The 21,349-nt window shown below is 43.8% G+C and overlaps 1 protein-coding gene across 3 annotated transcripts in view; it reads left to right on the top strand.

Moving 5' to 3' along the window:
• The first annotated feature begins 11,259 nt into the window (after positions 1-11,259).
• LOC137385133 (NACHT, LRR and PYD domains-containing protein 3-like) overlaps positions 11,260-21,349 on the top strand; it is an 89,359-nt gene continuing 79,269 nt past the window's right edge. For 2 of the 3 annotated variants that reach the window (XM_068059958.1, XM_068059957.1), the window contains exon 1: positions 11,260-11,298. The gene's annotated coding sequence lies outside the window, so the exon portion shown is untranslated. The remainder of the gene's footprint in view (positions 11,299-21,349) is intronic. The other variant, XM_068059959.1, reaches the window with a different exon arrangement.

Raw genomic sequence — 21,349 nt, 5'->3', positions numbered from 1 at the left:
TATTGGGCAAAGGCAGTTATATAGAGTGATCATCCATGATCACATTGAATGGCAGAAAGGGCTCTCAGGCCTGAATGACCTACTGTAGGTGTAGAGATCAGTGAGGGGGATTGTGATATACCTGAACAAATTAGCATTGGAAGGGAGGAGTATTAACAGTTTTAGCGGGCTTAAAATTGGATAAATCCCCAGGCCCAGATGAAATGTATCCAAGACTGCTATGTGTGCAAAGAGAGGAGATTGCAGGGGCTCGGACACAAATTTTCAAATCCTCTCTGGCCACAGGAGAAGTGCCAGAGGACTGGAGGACTGCAAATGTGGTACCATTATTCAAGAAGGGTAGCAGGGATAAACCAGTAAATTACAGGCCAGTAAGTCTAACATCAGTGGTAGGGACACTATTGGAAAAAATTCTGAGAGACAGGATTAATCTGCACTTGGAGAGACAGGGATTAATCAGGGATAGTCAGCATGGCTTTGCCAGGGGAAGATCATGTTTAACTAACTAGAATGAATTTTTCAAGGAGGTGACGAGGTCTTTAGATGAGGGTAAAGCAGTTGATGTAGTCTATATGGACTTCAATAAGGCTTTTGATAAGGTCCCACATGGGAGATTGGTTAAGAAGGTAAGAGCCCATGGGATCCAGGGCAATTTGGAAAATTGGATCCAAAATTGGCTTAGTGGCAGGAGGCAGAGGGTGATGGTCGAGGGTTGTTTTTGCAATTGGAAGCCTGTGACCAGTGGTGTATCGCAGGGATCAGTGTTGGGACCCTTGCTGTTTCTCACGTACATTAATGATTTAGACGTGAATATAGGAGGTATGATCAGTAAGTTTGCAGATGATATGAAAATTGGTGGTGTCGTAAATAGTGAGGAGGAAAGCCTTAGATTACAGGACGATATAGATGGGCTGGTAAGATGGACAGAGCAGTGGCAAATGGAATTTAATCCTGAGAAGTGTGAGGTGATGCATTTTGGGAGGACTAACAAGGCAAGGGAATATACAATGGATGGTAGAACCCTCGGAAGTACAGAAGGTCAGAGGGACCTTGGTGTACGTGTCCATGGCTCACTGAAGGCAGCAGCACAGGTAGATAAGGTGGTTAGGAAGGCATATGGGATACTTGTCGCTATTAGCCAAGGCAAGAATATAAGAGCAGGGAGGTTATGATGGATCTGTATAAAACACTAGTAAGGCCACAGCTGGAATACTGTGTACAATTCTGGGCACCACACTATATTAAGGATGTGATTGCACTGGAGAGGGTACAGAGGAGATTCACCAGGATGTTGCCTGGGCTGGAGTATTTCAGATATGAAGAGAGACCGGATCGGCGAGGGTTATTTTCCTTAGAGCACAGAAGGCTGAGGCGGGACCTTATGGAGGTATACAAAATTATGAGGGGCATTGATAGGATATATAGGAAGAAACTTTTTTCCCTTACCAGAGAGATCTATAACCAGGGAGTGTAGATTTAAGGTAAGGGGCAGGAGGTTTAGAAGGGATTTGAGGGAAAAAAATTCACCCAGAGGGTGGTTGGAATGTGGAACACATTGCCTGAAGAGGTGGTAGAGGCAGGAACCATCAGAACATTTAAGAAGTATTTAGATGAGCACTTGAAATGTCATGGCATATAACGCTTTGGGCCAAGTGCTGGAAAATGGGATTAGAATAGATAGGCTTGATGGTTGCATGGTTATGATGGGCCGAAGGGCCTGTTTCTGTGCTGGATAACTCGATGATTCTATGTCTCTACTGTTGTCCCGATGTTCCTAAGAGCTCCAGATGTCCTGGCTATAGTTTCTTGACTAATATTTGCTGAGCTTGGAGCAGAGATTGTGGTGAATGAGGAACAAAATTGTTCCACAGGAACATCCGGAGGAGCGGAGAGCATGTACAGTGACGTATGGCTGGAAGGGATTAATGAAATAGGGAGGGAATCAGGCAAGAAGGGGTTGTAATAAGCAGGCAAAAATCTTCAAACCAATTTACTGGTGGACTGGGAGCCAGTGGAACTTGGCACAAGGGCAGTGAACAGGTGAGTGGAACTTTATTCAGGACAACCATTGCAATGTGACCCTGAGAATCGTTTGCGAAATTGGCTCAGTGACAGGACACATAGGGTAATGATCGATGGATGTTTTTGTGAATGGAAGGTAGTTTCCAGTGGCATGCCACAAGGCTCAGTCTTGGTCCCTTGCTGTTTCTGGTATATATTAATGATTTGGACTTATATGTGGGAGGCATGATTGGGAAATTCACAGGTGAAACAAAAATTGGTCGTATAGTTGATAGTGAAGAGGATAGCCATAGAGTCCAGAATGATATCAATGGTTTTGTTGAGTGGGCAGAAAAGTGGCAAATAGAATTCAAGACGGAGAAGTGTGGGGTAATGCATTTGGGGAAGGCAAACAAAGCAAGGGAATACACAATAAACAGGAGGATATTGAGAGGGGTGGAAGAAGTGAGAGACCTTGGCGTGCATGTCGCGGGTTCCTGAAGGTGGAAGGACAGGGAGATAGATTGGTGAAGAAGGCATACGAATTGCTTTCCTTTATTGACCAAGGTATAGAATAGAAAATCACGGATGTAATGCTGGAACTGTATAAAATGCCGGTTAGGCCACAGTTGGAGTATTGCGTACAGTTCTGGTCACCACATTACAGAAAGGACATAATTGTTCAGGAAAGAATACAGAGGAGATTTACAAGAATGTTGCCAGGGCTTGAAAGTTGCAGCTAAAATGAAAGATTAGAGAGGGTAGGTTTGTTTTCCTTGGAACAGAGGAGGCTGAGGGATGACTTAATTGAAATGTACAAAATTATGAGGGGCCTAGACAGAGTTACCACAAAGGACCTGCTTCTCCTGCTGGAGAGGTCAATTACCAGGGGGCACAGATTTAAGATGATTGATACAAGGATTAGAATTAGAATTAGAACATTACAGCGCAGTACAGGCCCTTCGGCCCTCGATGTTGCGCCGACCTGTGAAACCATCTGACCTACACTATTCCATTTTCATCCATATGTCTATCCAATGACCACTTAAATGCCCTTAAAGTTGGCGAGTCTACGACTGTTGCACGCAGGGCGTTCCACGCCCCTACTACTCTCTGAGTAAAGAAACTACCTCTAACATCTGTCCTATATCTATCACCCCTCAACTTAAAGCTATGTCCCCTCGTGTTTGCCATCACCATCCGAGGAAAAAGACTCTCACTATCCACCCTATCTAACTCTCTGATTATCTTATATGTCTCTATTAAGTCACCTCTCCTCCTCCTTCTCTCCAACGAAAACAACCTCAAGTCCCTCAGCCTTTCCTCGTAAGACCTTCCCTCCATACCAGGCAACATCCTAGTAAATCTCCTCTGCACCCTTTCCAAAGCTTCCACATCCTTCCTATAATGCGGTGACCAGAACTGCACGCAATACTCCAGGTGCGGCCTCACCAGAGTTTTGTACAGCTGCAGCATGACCTTGTGGCTCCGAAACTCGATCCCCCTACTAATAAAAGCTAACGCACCATATGCCTTCTTAACAGCCCTATTAACCTGGGTAGCAACCTTCAGGGATTTATGTACCTGGACACCAAGATCTCTCTGCTCATCTACACTACCAAGAATCTTCCCATTAGCCCAGTACTCTGCATTCCTGTTACTCCTTCCAAAGTGAATCACCTCACACTTTTCCGCATTAAACTCCATTTGCCATCTCTCAGCCCAGCTCTGCAGCCTATCTATGTCCTTCTGTACCCTACAACATCCTTCGGCACTATCCACAACTCCACCGACCTTCGTGTCATCCGCAAATTTACTAACCCACCCCTCTACACCCTCTTCCAGGTCATTTATAAAAATGACAAACAGCAATGGCCCCAAAACAGATCCTTGCGGTACACCACTAGTAACTAAACTCCAGGATGAACATTTGCCATCAACCACCACCCTCTGTCTTCTTTCAGCGAGCCAATTTCTGATCCAAAGCTCTAAATCACCTTCAATCCCATCCTTCCGTATTTTCTGCAATAGCCTACCGTGGGGAACCTTATCAAACGTCTTACTGAAATCCATATACACCACATCCACTGCTTTACCCTCATCCACCTGTTTGGTCACCTTCTCGAAAAACTCAATAAGGTTTGTGAGGCACGACCTACCCTTCACAAAACCGTGCTGACTATCGCTAATGAACTTATTCTTTTCAAGATGATTATAAATCCTGTCTCTTATAACCTTTTCCAACATTTTACCCACAACCGAAGTAAGGCTCACAGGTCTATAATTACCAGGGCTGTCTCTACTCCCCTTCTTGAACAAGGGGACAACATTTGCTATCCTCCAGTCTTCCGGCACTATTCCTGTTGACAAGTGGGAAGTGCACCCAACTCCAGCTCCTCGAGAACCGCGTTAGGGAACTGGAGCTGGAGCTGGATGAACTTCGGATCATTCGGGAGGCGGAGGAGGTTATTGAGAGGAGTTATGGGGAGGTAGTCACACCTCAGGTAAAAGAAGTAGGTAGATGGGTTACCGTCAGGGGAAGGAGGAGGAACCAGCAGGCAGTGCAGGGATCCCCTGTGGCCGTTTCCCTCAACAACAGGTATACCGTTTTGGATACTGTTGCGGGGGACGACTTACCAGGGGTAAGCAATGGGGTACAGGTATCTGGCACAGAGTCTGTCCCTGTTGCTCAGAAGGGAAGGGGGAAGAGGAGCAGAGCATTAGTCATTGGGGACACCATAGTTAGGGGAACAGATAGGAGGTTCTGTGGGAATGAGAGAGACTCACGGTTGGTATGTTGCCTCCCAGGTGCCAGGGTTCGTGATGTCTCGGATCGTGTTTTTGGGATCCTTAAGGGGGAGGGGGAGCAGCCCCAAGTCGTGGTCCACATAGGCACCAACGACATAGGTAGGAAGAGAGATGGGGATTTAAGACAGAAATTCAGGGAGCTAGGGTGGAAGCTTAGAGCGAGAACAAACAGAGTTGTTATCTCTGGGTTGTTGCCCGTGCCACGTGATAGCGAAGCGAGGAATAGGGAGAGAGACGAGTTGAACACGTGGCTGCAGGGATGGTGCAGGAGGGAGGGTTTTGGTTTCCTGGATAATTGGGGCTCTTTCTGGGGTAGGTGGGACCTCTACAAACAGGATGGTCTTCACCTGAACCAGAGGGGTACCAATATCCTGGGGGGGAGATTTGCTAGTGCTCTTCGGGGGGGTTTAAACTAATTCAGCAGGGGAATGGGAACCTAAATTGTAGTTCCAGTGTACAGGATGTTGAGAGTAGTGAGATCAGGGATATGGTTACAAGGACGCAAGAGGGCACTGGCAAGCAAGAACCTGGTTTAAAGTGTGTCTACTTCAACGCCAGGAGCATCCGGAATAAGGTGGGTCAGCTTGCAGCATGGGTTGGTACCTGGGATCTCGATGTAGTGGCCATTTCGGAGACATGGGTAGAGCAGGGGCAGGAATGGATGTTGCAGATTCCGGGATTTAGATGTTTCAGTAAGAACAGAGAAGATGGTAAAAGAGGGGGGGGTGTGGCATTGTTAATCAAGGAGAGTATTACAGCGACAGAAAGGACGTTTGAGGACTCGTCTACTGAGGTAGTATGGGCCGAGGTTAGAAACAGGAGAGGTGAGGTTACCCTGTTGGGAGTCTTTTATAGAGCTCCAAATAGTTCCAGAGATGTAGAGGAAAGGATAGCGAAGATGATTCTCGACAGGAGCGAGAGTAACAGGGTAGTCGTTATGGGGGACTTTAACTTTCCAAATATCGACTGGAAATACTATAGTTCGAGTACTTTAGATGGGTCAGTTTTTGTCCAGTGTGTGCAGGAGGGTTTTCTGACACAGTATGTAGACAGGCCAACCAGGAGCGATGCCACATTGGATTTGGTACTGGGAAATGAACCCGGCCAGGTGTTAGATTTAGATGTAGGTGAGCACTTTGGTGATAGTGATCACAATTCGGTTAGGTTTACCTTAGCGATCGGCAGGGACAGGTATATACCGCAGGGCAAGAATTATAGCTGGGGGAAAGGAAATTATGATGCGATTAGGCAAGATTTAGGATGCGTAGGATGGGGAAGGAAACTGCAGGGGATGGGAACAATCGAAATGTGGAGCTTATTCAAGGAGCAGCTACTGTGTGTCCTTGATAAGTATGTACCTGTCAGGCAGGGAGGAAGTTGTCGAGCGAGGCAGCCGTGGTTTACTAAAGAAGTTGAAGCGCTTGTCAAGAGGAAGAAGAAGGCTTATGTTAGGATGAGACGTGAAGGCTCAGTTAGGGCGCTTGAGAGCTACAAGCTAGCCAGGAAGGATCTAAAGGGAGAGCTAAGAAGAGCAAGGAGAGGACACGAGAAGTCATTGGTGGATAGGATCAGGGAAAACCCTAAGGCTTTCTATAGGTATATCAGGAATAAAAGAATGACTAGAGTTAGATTAGGGCCAATCAAGGATAGTAGTGGGAAGTTGTGTGTGGAATCAGAGGAGATAGGGGAAGTGTTAAATGAATATTTTGCGTCAGTATTTACAGTAGAGAAAGAAAATGTTGTTGAGAATACTGAGATTCAGGCTACTAGGCTAGATGGGATTGAGGTTCACAAGGAGGAGGTGTTATCAATTTTGGAAAGTGTGAAAATAGATAAGTCCCCTGGGCCAGATGGGATTTATCCTAGGATTCTCTGGGAAGCTAGGGAGGAGATTGCAGAGCCTTTGTCCTTGATCTTTATGTCGTCATTGTCGACAGGAATAGTGCCGGAAGACTGGAGGATAGCAAATGTTGTCCCCTTGTTCAAGAAGGGGAGTAGAGACAGCCCTGGTAATTATAGACCTGTGAGCCTTACTTCGGTTGTGGGTAAAATGTTGGAAAAGGTTATAAGAGACAGGATTTATAATCATCTTGAAAAAAATAAGTTCATTAGAGATAGTCAGCACGGTTTTGTGACGGGTAGGTCGTGCCTCACAAACCTTATTGAGTTTTTCGAGAAGGTGACCAAACAGGTGGATGAGGATAAAGCAGTGGATGTGGTGTATATGGATTTCAGTAAGGTGTTTGATAAGGTTCCCCACGGTAGGCGATTGCAGAAAATACGGAAGTATGGGGTTGAAGGTGATTTAGAGCTTTGGATCAGAAATTGGCTAGCTGAAAGAAGACAGAGGGTGGTGGTTGATGGCAAATGTTCATCCTGGAGTTTAGTTACTAGTGGTGTACCGCAAGGATCTGTTTTGGGGCCATTGCTGTTTGTCATTTTTATAAATGACCTGGAAGAGGGTGTAGAAGGGTGGGTTAGTAAATTTGCAGATGACACTAAGGTTGGTGGAGTTGTGGATAGTGCCGAAGGATGTTGTCGGGTACAGAGGGACATAGATAGGCTGCAGAGCTGGGCTGAGAGATGGCAAATGGAGTTTAATGCGGAAAAGTGTGAGGTGATTCACTTTGGAAGGAGTAACAGGAATGCAGAGTACTGGGCTAATGGGAAGATTCTTGGTAGTGTAGATGAACAGAGAGATCTTGGTGTCCAGGTGCATAAATCCCTGAAGGTTGCTACCCAGGTTAATAGGGCTGTTAAGAAGGCATATGGTGTGTTAGCTTTTATTAGTAGGGGGATCCAGTTTCGGAGCCACGAAGTCATGCTGCAGCTGTACAAAACTCTGGTGAGACCGCACCTGGAGTATTGCGTGCAGTTCTGGTCACCGCATTATAGGAAGGATGTGGAAGCTATGGAAAGAGTGCAGAGGAGATTTACTAGGATGTTGCCTGGTATGGAGGGAAGGTCTTACGAGGAAAGGCTGAGGGACTTGAGGTTGTTTTCGTTGGAGAGAAGGAGGAGGAGAGGTGACTTAATAGAGACATATAAGATAATCAGAGGGTTAGATAGGGTGGATAGTGAGCGTCTTTTTCCTCGGATGGTGATGGCAAACATGAGGGGACATAGCTTCAAGTTGAGGGGTGATAGATATAGGACAGATGTGAGAGGTAGTTTCTTTACTCAGAGAGTAGTAAGGGCGTGGAACGCCCTGCCTGCAGCAGTAGTAGATTCGCCAACTTTAAGGGCATTTAAGTGGTCATTGGATAGACATATGGATGAAAATGGAATAGTGTAGGTCAGATGGTTTCACAGGTCGGCGCAACATCGAGGGCCGAAGGGCCTGTACTGCGCTGTAATGTTCTAATTCTAAAAAAAAACAATGACGACATAAAGATCAAGGACAAAGGCTCTGCAATCTCCTCCCTGGCTTCCCAGAGAATCCGAGGATAAATCCCATCTGGCCCAGGGGACTTATCTATTTTCACACTTTCCAAAATTGCTAACACCTCCTCCTTGTGAACCTCAATCCCATCTAGCCTAGTCGTCTGAATCTCAGTATTCTCCTCGACAACATTTTCTTTCTCTACTGTAAATACTGACGAAAAATATTCATTTAACGCTTCCCCTATCTCCTCTGATTCCACACAGAACTTCCCACTACTATCCTTGATTGGCCCTAATCTAACTCTAGTCATTCTTTTATTCCTGATATACCTAGCGAAAGCCTTAGGGTTTTCCTTGATCCTATCCGCCAATGACTTCTCGTGTCCTCTCCTTGCTCTTCTTAGCTCTCCCTTTAGATCCTTCCTGGCTAGCTTGTAACTCTCAAGCGCCCTAACTGAGCCTTCACATCTCATCCTAACATAAGCCTTCTTCTTCCTCTTGTCAAGCGCTTCAACTTCTTTAGTAAGCCACGGCTCCCTCGCTCGACAACTTCCTCCCTGCCTGACAGGTACATACTTATCAAGGACACGCAGTAGCTGCTCCTTGAATAAGCTCCACATTTCGATTGTGCCCATCCCCTGCAGTTTCCTTCCCCATCCTACGCATCCTAAATCTTGCCTTATCTCATCATAATTTCCTTTCCCCCAGCTATAATTCTTGCCCTGAGGTATATACCTGTCCCTGCCCATCGCTAAGGTAAACCTAACCGAATTGTGATCACTATCACCAAAGTGCTCACCTACATCTAAATCTAACACCTGGCCGGGGTCATTACCCAGTACCAAATCCAATGTGGCATCGCCCCTGGTTGGCCTGTCTACATACTGTGTCAGAAAACCCTCCTGCACACACTGGACAAAAACTGACCCATCTAAAGTACTCGAACTATAGTATTTCCCGTCAATATTTGGAAAGTTAAAGTCCCCCATAACAACTACCCTGTTACTCTCGCTCCTGTCGAGAATCATCTTCGCTATCCTTTCCTCTACATCTCTGGAACTATTCGGAGGTCTATAGAAGACTCCCAACAGGGTGACCTCTCCTCTCTTGTTTCTAACCTCGGCCCATACTACCTCAGTAGACGAGTCCTCAAACGTCCTTTCTGCCGCTGCAATACTCTCCTTGATTAACAATGCCACACCACCCCCCCTTCTTTTACCATCTTCTCTGTTCTTACTGAAACATCTAAATCCCGGAACATGCAACATCCATTCCTGCCCCTGCTCTACCCATGTCTCCGAAATGGCCACAACATCGAGATCCCAGGTGCCAACCCATGCTGCAAGCTCGCCTTCCTTATTCCGGATGCTCCTGGCGTTGAAGTAGACACACTTTAAACCAAGTTCTTGCTTGCCAGTGCCCTCTTGCGTCCTTGTAACCTTATCCCTGACCTCACTACTCTCAACATCCTGTACACTGGAACTACAATTTCGGTTCCCATTCCCCTGCTGAATTAGTTTAAACCCTCCTGAAGAGCACTAGCAAATCTCCCCCCCCAGGATATTGGTACCCCTCTGGTTCAGGTGAAGACCATCCTGTTTGTAGAGGTCCCACCTACCCCAGAAAGATCCCCAATTATCCAGGAAACCAAAACCCTCCCTCCTACACCATCCCTGCAGCCACGTGTTCAACTCCTCTCTCTCCCTATTCCTCGCTTCGCTAGCACGTGGCACGGGCAACAACCCAGAGATAACAACTTTGTTTGTTCTCGCTCTAAGCTTCCACCCTAGCTCCCTGAATTTCTGATTAGAGTTGACTTGAGGATAAACTTTTTCACCCAGAGGGTGGTGGGTATCTGGAATTCACTGCCCTGATCAGTGGTGGAGGCAGAAACCCCCAACTCATTTAAAAGGTACCTGGACCTACACATGAAGTGCTGTAACCTGCAAGACTATGGAGCAGGTGCTGGAAGGTGAGATTAGATTGGGAAGCTAGATTTATTTTCAGCCAGTGCAGACACGATAGGCTGAATGGCCTTTTTCTGTGCCTTAACATTTCTATGGTTCTATGGTTTTATGGGACAATTAGGACTGTAAGAGGTGAGTGAGGAATGAAAACTTCAGAAGTTAGGGCCACAAAAGGGAGACAAACCTGGAAGGACTAACACGGAGATAGAGGAAAGGGAATTAGACATGGGGGAGTCAGGAGAAATATAATTTTAAGTAAGAAATACATTTTTAAATTCCTTGAAACTCAATGAATTGAATGTCAGATTTTAAAAAAATGAAATTAAAGTATAAATTTACAGTCAGACCAATAATAGGGAATTATTCAATGTTACAGTTGTTTCACTTGTTTATGACACACATTTGCTGATTCAGTTCCAGTAAGTGAGACTTGGAGTATAATACTCATGGGGGTGAACATCCTGATCAAGGCTGATCAATAAACTGAAGACTGTCTGCTGAATTTTATAATCATTGCTCTATAGTTAATAAATTACAATGTTTGGTTGGCTGTGCATTTTATTCTGGTGTTTGATTCCAAGAATCGTGATCTTTGTCCCTTGCTATCTGTTGCTTTTTATAGTCCAATAATAAGCAGTCTTTGTGGTGAACAATGAAATCGGAAACACCCTTTTTCTGTGGGGTCTTCTGAACCACAGAATCATTACAGCGCTGAAGGAGGCCATTCGGCCCATCATGTCGCCACCAGCTCTCTGAATGAACAATTCACCTCATACTGCCCCCGTGTCTTCTCCCTGTAACCCTGCACATTCTTCCTGTTCAGGTAACAGTCTAATTCCCTTGTGAATACCTTGATCGAATCTTCTCCCACCACACTCACAGATGCAGTGGAATTTAGACATTGTTACCATACACAGAATCCATGACATTAGATAAAATATCAGTAATTCAGTTCGAATTTGACTGAGACCATGTGGGATTCAGATTCTCCTTGCTCCAAAGAACAGGGCGTGTTGTGTTGTAATGAAAAGTCTTTATGACTGGAATGTGGAATTAATATTTAACTCGGGTGTGTGTTGAACACACAACTCTAACCCACCAGACACTCTGAAACCAGAATCAGGAGACACAACACAAGGTAAGGACCCTGAATTTACTGAGCAAAATAACAGTGTTTTTATGTACTCGAATGGACTCGTCGCCTTTTCTCTGCATAGTTGCTCAATGTTATTGATTAGTTGTAATATCCATAACGGATCGAGTTAGAAAGAATTGTTTTATTCAGAAATTAACTTACTGCAAGCAGCACCGTTCAATAAAAAACTTCCAAATATAATCTCGCCAGCTAACATTGTACTGTTGTAAATAATGTTTAAATGTATTTCTAGTGTATGAAATGGTAATGACGACAAAGTTAGAGTCGGGAACTCTTCAAAAACCCCTAACTATCACCGAAATCCAAAGTTTCCAGCCCTGAGTTTGGGGGAGGGGGTATGGTGTAGTGCGGGTGGGGAGAGGTGGGTGGTTATGGGGTTGTGGGTAGGGGCACTCTTTAATCTGTATTCAGTTCAGGATGCTCGGGTTCTTCGGTACCAAAGTGAGTCAAATGCTGCCTTGTTAAGGGGAGTTGCGATCAGCACTTCTCCAGAATTTAACTCTTGCATTTGCGAATAAGTCTGAAGATTTCAGGTACAATATGAACTGAGCACCCATAAACAGGTTATTGTTGGGTCAATGCTGATATTTGATGGCACTGTTGATGAGTTCATCTATCACTTCGCTGATCATTGTGAGATGGCTGATAGGGTGATAAGTTTTGACTTTGTGGATAAGATACAGCCGGTTAATGTTTTATATTGTCCAATATGCCAGTGTCAGATGCTTTGGAATTGCTTGGCTCGGACAGCTTGTTATGGTGCTCAGCTCTTCAGCTGCTACTGGCGGAATGTAGTCACAACCTAGAGTATTCACTGTGTTCCACTATTTCAGCGTCATGTTAATACCAAGTACAGTGAACTGAATTGGCGGGACAGTGACTCTGTGAGGCTGGCAATCTCTCAACTAGTTAAAAGAGGATTACTCACTTGGCAGTTTACACTTCTTTTAAACTCACATGTAGTTGCCCCTTTATTTCAGGATAAGCATGTTCATGGATCCACAGAATCAGGGTTAGTTCCTTGTCTTGAAGGAATTGAAGAACTGGGCTGTAAGACGACAGTTTATGTGGGAAAGCTTATAAACAGCAGCAGGTTTCATGGTGAACATTAAAATTGCATTGATGATACAGAAATTATTCAGGCAAGGGAACCCGATTTCCCTTCGGAACAAACAAACAGAAAGAACTGGGAGACTTGCAGTCACTGTTACAATGGTTAAAAGATTAGTAATTTCAATGCCATTTAATATTATTAGGACCATGTTGTACAGGGCGGGGAGGACAGAGAAGATAGATCGAAACGGAGGAGTCGAGCGATAAGTAAAAAAAGATGTGTAAGCAAAAAATAAAGTAATATTGAAGAGGAACATTAGCCAATTGCTCGCCCAGTTTTGTAGGTATCATTTTCCCAACCAGTAACTACATTTGGCGGAGACTTTGAATAGCTTTGATGAAAATCTTTGCAATGGATGGGAAATCCAACATTCAGCAGGATGGAGAGGGGAGCAGGGATAGTGATCCGACTTGGAAAAGGTGGAGAGGGAATCAAATAAAGAGCTGGAGAGCAAACGGATACAGGGGCAGAATCAGCAACCATGCAAGACGAAATGAAGGGAATTAGGATTATTGTAGGTGAGGCGGGAAGGTAAAATCAGGAGAAACAGGATGTCTTTTCGGCTTGATGGCAGCATCCTGTTAGTGGTGAACACCACACGTGTTGCTACTGCAGAGTAGCAATGTGAAACATCTATCTTCACCTGCCTATCACACAAATGAGTAATGTGATATGTGAAATTCAATGCCAGTGTGATGCTAGGTATATCGGTCTTACGTTGCAAAGACTGGTGGATCTTATCAAACAACATGTCCCTTCCACTGTTCACAAAGGGCAAGGTACAGGCAGTACCCAACCAGCCCGTGCATTCAAAACTCAAAACAAAGTGTCTAACATTAGATGTGATTCCGTGATTAGACACCATTTGCTAAATAATGCTCAGTGTGCTAAGAATTATGCTGACAACGAACTTTAGATTGTAAGTCGTGCTTGCAGTGTGGGACATTTGCATGCACTGGATAAAAGCGCATATCAATGCACAGGGGCCTATTCTTTGCAGACAGAAAGAACACATACACACATTGATCCTGTTTCAGCTAAACAAAATAAGCGACAGCCATTCGCTGGTTCATCCATCAGGGCAACGCATTGACCAATCAGAGTCAAGCTGCCTGGTTTAAATTTCAATCAAAGCTTATCAGTTAACTGTCAGTCACCAGAAACTGCTGCATTCTCCGCGGCAACGCCTCGACCAATCAATCAGCATTGTCTTGCCATACAGTGTAAAGTTGCTTCTTTCCCTTGCATTGGTATTCTTTCGAATTTTTTTTGATTCGTTTATGGGATGTGGGCATCACTGGCCAGGCCGTCATTTATTGCACATCCCTAATTGTCCTTGAGAAGGTGGTGGTGAGCTGTGTTCTTGAACCACTGCAGTCCCTGTGGGGTCGGTCCACCCACAGTGCTGTTAGGAAGAGAGTTCCAGGATTTTGACCCTGTTGTCCTGATGAGTACAAGATGAAAAGCTTCGACAACATGTCTCTATTTTCAGCAATGCTAAATGTAAATTATAATTCTGAAATTCATTAACATTTCAGTTTTTCAGTCTCACAATTAATTGAATCTGCTGTCAGATCTTTATTTAAATGAAATGAAAAGGTAAATTTGCAATACCACCAATAAAAGTTAACCATCCAAAGGTTTTGCTTGTTTACCACACGCATTTGCAGATTAATTTCCAGTAAGTGAAACCTGGAACCTGATAATGGTGGGTGTGAACATCCTGATCAGGGCCGACACTATTACTTATTAACTGGAGATTGTCTCTTCGATTTTATGATCATTGTTCTCTTGCTAATAACTGACCAGCTTTTTAAACTAACTATAATGATGGAGAAGGGGATTGAAGTACTCCATGGCAATCCAGATCAGGGGAACATTGTAAAAAGCCTGATACTGAGATTAATACAGCTGGGATTCTATATTGCATTATTGGTAAATTGGAAACGGCTCCAAAAAGCAGCTCATGATCTAAAGGGAAGATAATTCCAAATAAATACTGTGTTAAATCAGATGGTTCACTTTACCCTTCTCTATGAAGTGTGATCCCAATAAACTAACCACAATCTTTGTCCATTATAGCTATCTCTGCCCGTTTATACCGAATTCAGGATAAAGATTTGATTCCAGCTACAGAACATGGTTTCAGTGTGGGGTCTTCTGAACAGTTTGGGGGCAGTTTAGTCATTGTATATGCAATTAATTTTAATGACTTTAGTTAAAGGATCAGGACAATCCAATCTGAATGGGACAGTGTGCGATTCAGATTCAGCCCTGTGCCAGAGAATAGGGTGGGGAGGACGAAGCTTATCAGGATGAAGACTGCATTGTGCAACTGATCTTTACCCATTGTATGTTCATTACCTGCAGAACCCACAACACTGACTTATCTGTCGATTCTGGGGCTGGAATCAGGATAGTGACCAGACCAGCAATTATATGAGAACAATCATTGTGCTTTACTGTAGAGAAATGGATACATCAATTTTTATACAGTTTTCCCCTCATATTTTCCATCTGGGATTCAGATGAGTCTATGTGCCTGCAGCTACTTCTGTAATTATTTAAATAATTCTCCCAATATATTTAAATAACCACCCCCTTCCCTTCCTAGTCCCCATGTGAGTTGATATTGTTAATGGCTTCCTCTCTTCAGGAACTGTCCTCCTCTGCTTCTGTTGTCATTACCCTCTCATCAACAAAAACACCCATGATCCCTCTGTCGTTGCAAACTACCATCCTATCTCCAAACTCTCCTTCCTGTCAAGCTCATGAACGTGTTGTCACATCTACAATGCATGGCCATCTTTCCAGGAACACCATGTTTGAGCGACCGCCAATCAGGTTTCTGCCCAAACCACAGCACAGATGCAGGCCCTTATCAAAGTTACAAATGATATCCTCTGTGACTGTGTTTGTTTGTTCAAAGTTCCTCTATGACCAGTCTGCAGATTTTGACATGGTTGACTACACCATCCTCCGACAACGCCTCTCCTCTGTTGTCTAACTGGGTGGGATGATCCTCTCCTGGTTCCAATGCTCTTGAAACAATAGTAACCAGAGAATCATCTTCACTCACTGTCAAAGGTTTCTCTTCTCACTCTGGCCATAGATTTTTCACATGGCTTGTCTGACAAGCAGTATTTGATGAGCATAAGTTTACTTGAATTAAATAAATATTGGGGAGACCTAAACCATTGTCTTCGGCCATGATGTAAATTCTGTTCTCTGGTCACTGGCACCAACCCGCTCCCCAACAACTGTCTGAGGCCGAGTCGAACTGTTTCCAACCTCGGTTTCCATTTTGACCCTGAATTGAGTTTCTGACCACACATACTCTGCATCACCATGACAGCTTATTTTCATCTTCTTAACATCGGCGACCTCTGCTACTGCTTTAGCTCATCTGTTGCTGAAACATTCATCCTTATCGTTGTTACTTCTCGACTCAAGTATTTCAGTGGTCTCCTGGTCAGAATACCAGCTTGGTCCTCCATAATCTTCAGCTTATCCAAAACTCTGCTGCCTGTATTTTAATACACAGCTTGTCCCCTTCACCAATCAGCCCTGTGCTCACTGACCGACATTGGCTCCCTGTCCAGCAAAGCTGCGATTTAAAAATTGTCTTTTTCATTCATATCCCTCCCTGGTCTCACTCCTCTCTATCTCTGTAATCTCCTCCAGCCCTACAATCCTCTGAAATGCCTGCACTCCTCAAATTATGTTGCATACCAGATTTTCACCATTGGGGCAGTGTCTTCAGATGCCTAGGTCCTAAACTCTGGAATTCCCTCCCAAAATCTTTCCTCCTCTCTACCTCTCTCCTCCCTGTAGACGCTCCTTAACACCTACATCTTTTATCAAGACTTAGTGAGATTTTGTTTATTAATACTTCCTGTGAATTGGATTCTGATGAAAGATCATTGACCTGAAACGTTAACTCTGCTGTTCTCTCCACAGATGCTGTCTGACCTGCTGAGAATTTCCAACATTTTCTGTTTTTGGTTATGTCACTGGAAATGCTTGGATTACCAGCAGGGAGGAATAGTGTGCGTGTGCAGGAAGTCCAGAGTGTTCGAGGAAGCCAGACTGTGTTTGAGCCTGGCCGCTCTGCTAGTGATTGTAAACAAAATAATAACCAGAAAATGTTGGAAAGACTCAGCAGGTCCTGCAGCATCTATGTAGAGTGAAACAGAGTTAACAGCTCAGTATTGTGACCCTCGAGTTGCACTGTGGGCCATAATGGTTGAACCTGCGCAGGTGTTCTGTCAGCAGCTGCATCTCTCTCCACGACAGAAAGACCTGGACATCATTCAGGCTTGGGCTGGTAAGTGGAAAGTAAAGGCCTGCTCGGGTCTGCAAATGAAACCCAACCCGAGCCCGACAGAACCACATCCGACCTGAGCCCGACCCGGCCTGAGTCCTTTCATTCTTTCCCGCGTTGGACCCGACCCGATCACCGGAATGTTCAGTTAACCTAGCTTCCGTTTTTCACTTTTTAAGAACATAAGAACTCGGAGCAGGAGTTGGCAATTCAGCTCCTCGAGCCTGCTCGGCCATCCAATACGATCATGGCTGATCTGATCTCGGCCTCAACTCCACTTTCCTGCCCGTTCTCCGTAACCCTTCAACCCTTTACTAATTAAAAATCTGTCTATCTCCTCCTTAAATTTACTCAATGTCCTGGCATCCACCGCACTCTGGGGTCGTGAATCCCACAGACTCACAGCCCATTGAGAGAAGTAATTTCTCATCTCTGTTCTAAATCTGCTACCCCTTATCCTAAAACTATGACCTCTCGTTCTAGATTGCCCCACCAGAGGAAACATCCTCTCTACGTATACTTTGTCAATCCCCTTAATCATCCTATATACCTCAATTAGATCTCCTCTCATTCTTCTAAACTCCAGAGAGTAAAGGCCTAAACTGCTCAATCTCTTTTCATACGACAAACCCCCCATCTCTGGAATCAATCTAGTGAACCTCCTCTGAACTGCCTCCAATGCAACTGCATCCTTTCTCAAGTAAGGGGACCAAAACTGTATGCAATACTCCAGGTGCGATCTCACTAATGCCTTGTACCATTGTAGTAACACTTCCCTACTTTTATACTCTATTCCTTAAGCAATAAATGCCAAAATTCCATTTGCCTTCCTTATCACCTGCTGTACCTGCAAACTAGTTTTCTGCGATTCATGCATGAGGGCACCCAGATCCCTCTGCACTGAAGTACTCTGAAGTTTCTCTCCATTTAGATAATAATTTGCCTTTCTATTCTTCCGACCAAAATGGATAGCATCACACTTATCCACGTTAAAATCCATCTGCCAAATTTTGGCCCATTTATCTAATCTATCCATATCCATTTGTAGATTTCTTATTTCTTTATTGCAACTTACTGACCCACCTATTTTAGTGTCATCTGCAAATTTGGCTATAGTACCTTCTCTCATCCAAGTCATTTATATAGACCGTGAATATTTGGGGCCCGAGGACCGAACCCTGTGCACCCCACTAGTTACATCTTGCCAACCAGAAAAAGACCCATTTATCCTGACTTCTGTTTTCTGTTGGTTAGCTAATCCTTTATCCAAGCTAATAAATTGCCCCAACCCCATCTGATCTTACCTTGTGTATTAACCTTTTGTGCGGCACCTTATCAAATGCCTTCTGGAAGTCCAGATAAACTACATCTACAGGATCCCCATTATCAACTTTGCTTGTTACAGCTTTGAAGAACTCTAGCAAATTGGTCAAACGCGATATACCCTTCATAAAGACCAAGCCTGAATGATGTCCAGGTCTTTCATGCTGACTCTGATGGATTGCGTTTTGACTTTCTAAATATCCTGTCATTACTTCCTTCATAATGGATTCTAACAATTTCCCAACGAAAGATGTTTAACTGGTCTATAGTTTCCTACTTTCTGCCTCCCTCCCTTTTTGAATAAAGGAGTTACATTAGATTTTTTCCAATCCACTGGAATCTTTCCCGTATCCAAAGAATTTCGGAATATTATAACCAATGGATCCACTATCTCCATTGCCACTTCCTTTAAGACCCTAGGATGTAGGCTATCAGGCCCTGGGGACTTGTCTGCCTTCAACCCCAATAGTTTGCTCAGTACTTTTTCTCTAGTGATGATGATTGTTCTAAGTTCCTCCTTTTCTAAAACCTCTACATTACCTGTACCATTGGGATGGTACTAGTGTCCTCCACCGTGAAAACAGAAGCAAAATATTGATTTAGTGTCTCTGCCATTTCTGTGTTCCCTTCTATTAACTCCCCAGTCTCATCCTCCAAAGGACCAACATTCACTTTAGCTACTCTCTTCCCTTTTATATGCTTATAGAAGCTTTTGTTATCCGTTTTTATATTTTGCGCTAGTTTTCTTTCATAATTTACCTTTGCTCTTTTTATTACATTTTTGGGAACCCTTTGTTGATCTTTAAAAATTTCCCAATCTCCCAGCCTGCCACTGGCCTTTGCAATATGGTATGCCTCAGTTTTTGTCTTTATGTTATCCTTAACTTCCTTGCTTAGCCATGGATGTTTTTCCCTCTCTTAGAATCTTACTTCCTCTCTGGAATATATTTTACTTGGGATAAATTGAATATCTCCTTAAACATCTGCCGCTGCTCGCCAACTGTCCTACCTTGTAGTCTTCCTGCCCAGTCCACTAGGGCCAAATCTGTCCTCATGCCTTTATAATGATCTTTGTTTAACTCCAGAACGCTCGTGTGGGACTCCAGCTTCTCGCCCTCAAACTGAATTTGAAATTCTAGCATGCTATGATCACTTTTCCGTGGAGGATCCATAACAATGAGATCATTAATTAATCCCACCTCATTACACAACAACAAATCTAGAATAGCTTGCTCTCTGGTTGGTTCCACAACATATTGCTCCAAAAAACTTTTGCAGATAAGCAACAAAAACCGTAACTGGACTTGAAAGGTTGTTTAAAAAGTACATTAAGATTGGAGCCACGTGCTGGAGGAGGTGAACCGAAGATTGTTACAATAGAAGTTAGTGATTGTTTGGTCACTAGTTCAACAGAAACCCATGGAGTTGTGTCCAGACAGGTTGTCCCACACTGTACCAGTATCTGTATTGCTTAAAATAAACATAGCATTGCCCGAAGGCTCAGAAAATATCATTATACATTACCTAGACTCCTGCTTTACAGGTTGAAATAGTTGCTGTAAGTTTATCCAGTGAGCAGCTGAGATGCAGAGACCAGGAAGGTACTGAGAGATTAATTATTATAAAATATACATTCCTATATTAAAGAGGTTGTGCTCTACCTTCGATAGAATCACTCACTGCAGACTAGTGCAGAGTGTTTCCTGCCTTGATGTTCTGGCTGTCACTGGATCGAGTCCAGGCCTCTGGATTACTAGTCTAGTAATCTTTGAAATGACTCTCCTTGATTTAATATTTTAATCCAGTAGGTCAGATTTTGCAAAAAAAAATTAACTGATTTACGACTGCTTCTTATTTAGCGGCATCTAATGAATTAAGAAATTAAAATATGTTCAGAATTATATCAACTGTTAAGCACCAATGCCCAGATTTTTATATGAAAAATGCCTCTTAATTTCATAAACACTGAGGCCACATTAAACTAAAAACAGCGATTTATCAGGTCTGACAATTAATTAAATATATTCCAAATTCAAAGCCTAATTTGTTGTCTTTCCGCTTTAAATCTCTTAATTTACCTCACAAGCCTCCTTTACTTTCTTTATTCAGTACAATATGTTTTGAGGCAGGCACGAGAAGTCTTACCAACCCCTAACAGGACGCAGTCAATTCATTTGCAAACTGTGCAATTAAAGAAAAGGGCTAAGTTCCTATTAATGCAGATTGAAGCTGTTAAACTGCTTTTGTCACCAAGTATTCAAAGCGCGAAGGAAAACCAAGAGATAAACCAAAACACAAAAAGGTTAAATTTGTGTCAATGAAAAATAGAACTCATTAAAAACATCTTATTACATAACACTGCAGCAACTGATTACATTGTAAATATTTCATTAAGATTAAAACGGCCAGGACTTTCAACACCCCTAAAATCAGGAAAGGGCAAGAAAGGGCTAACCGGATAATTATGAGCCTGGGCTGAGTTCTGCTACAATGTACGCAAGAACCGTTTATTGATTAGTACACAGTAAGTTGAAATACCAAGCAGAGTAGGAAGCACACTTCAAAAGATCTGCGGTTTCCAATGTTTCACTCACAATTGTAACACAAGGCTGTGACAGTGTTAGTGTGTGTCCGACCTGGTGCGAACTGACCCGAGCCCGAATGTCAGACCCGGAAGAGCAACCCGACCCGACCCCGACACGTCATCGGGTCCTGTCTGTTTTGGGTCGGGAAGCCATGCTCTAGTGGCAAGTAACATTCACGCCACACAAGTGCTGGGCAAAGAGCATCTCCAGGAAGGGAGAAACTAACCATCTCCCCTTGGCATTTACTGACATTACCATTGCTGCATCCCCCACGGGGATAAACGTACAAACATATGAAATAAGAGCAGGAGTAGGTCACTCGGCCCCTCGAACCTGCTCTGTCATTCAACAAGATCATGGCTGATCTGATTGTAACCTCAACTCCACATTCCCGTCTACCCCCGATAACATTTCACTCCTTTGCTTATCAAGAATCTATCTACCTCTGTCTTAAAAATATTCAAAGACATTGCTTCCACTGCCTTTTGAGGAAGAGAGTTCCAAAATTTCACAACCCTCTCCTCATCTCTGTCTTAAATGGGTGACCTCTTATTTCTAAACAGTGACCCTTAGTTCTAGATTCTTCCACAAGAGGAAACATCCTTCCTACATCCGCGCTGTCAAGACCCCTCAGAATCTTATATGTTTCAATCAAGTCGCCCTTTATTCTTCTAAACTCCAGCCTGG

This window comes from Heterodontus francisci, chromosome 28 (assembly GCF_036365525.1).
Source record: "Heterodontus francisci isolate sHetFra1 chromosome 28, sHetFra1.hap1, whole genome shotgun sequence".
NCBI classification, from domain to species: domain Eukaryota; kingdom Metazoa; phylum Chordata; class Chondrichthyes; order Heterodontiformes; family Heterodontidae; genus Heterodontus; species Heterodontus francisci.
Note: the sequence above shows the minus strand (reverse complement) of the source record. Positions and strands in the feature narration are given on the sequence as shown.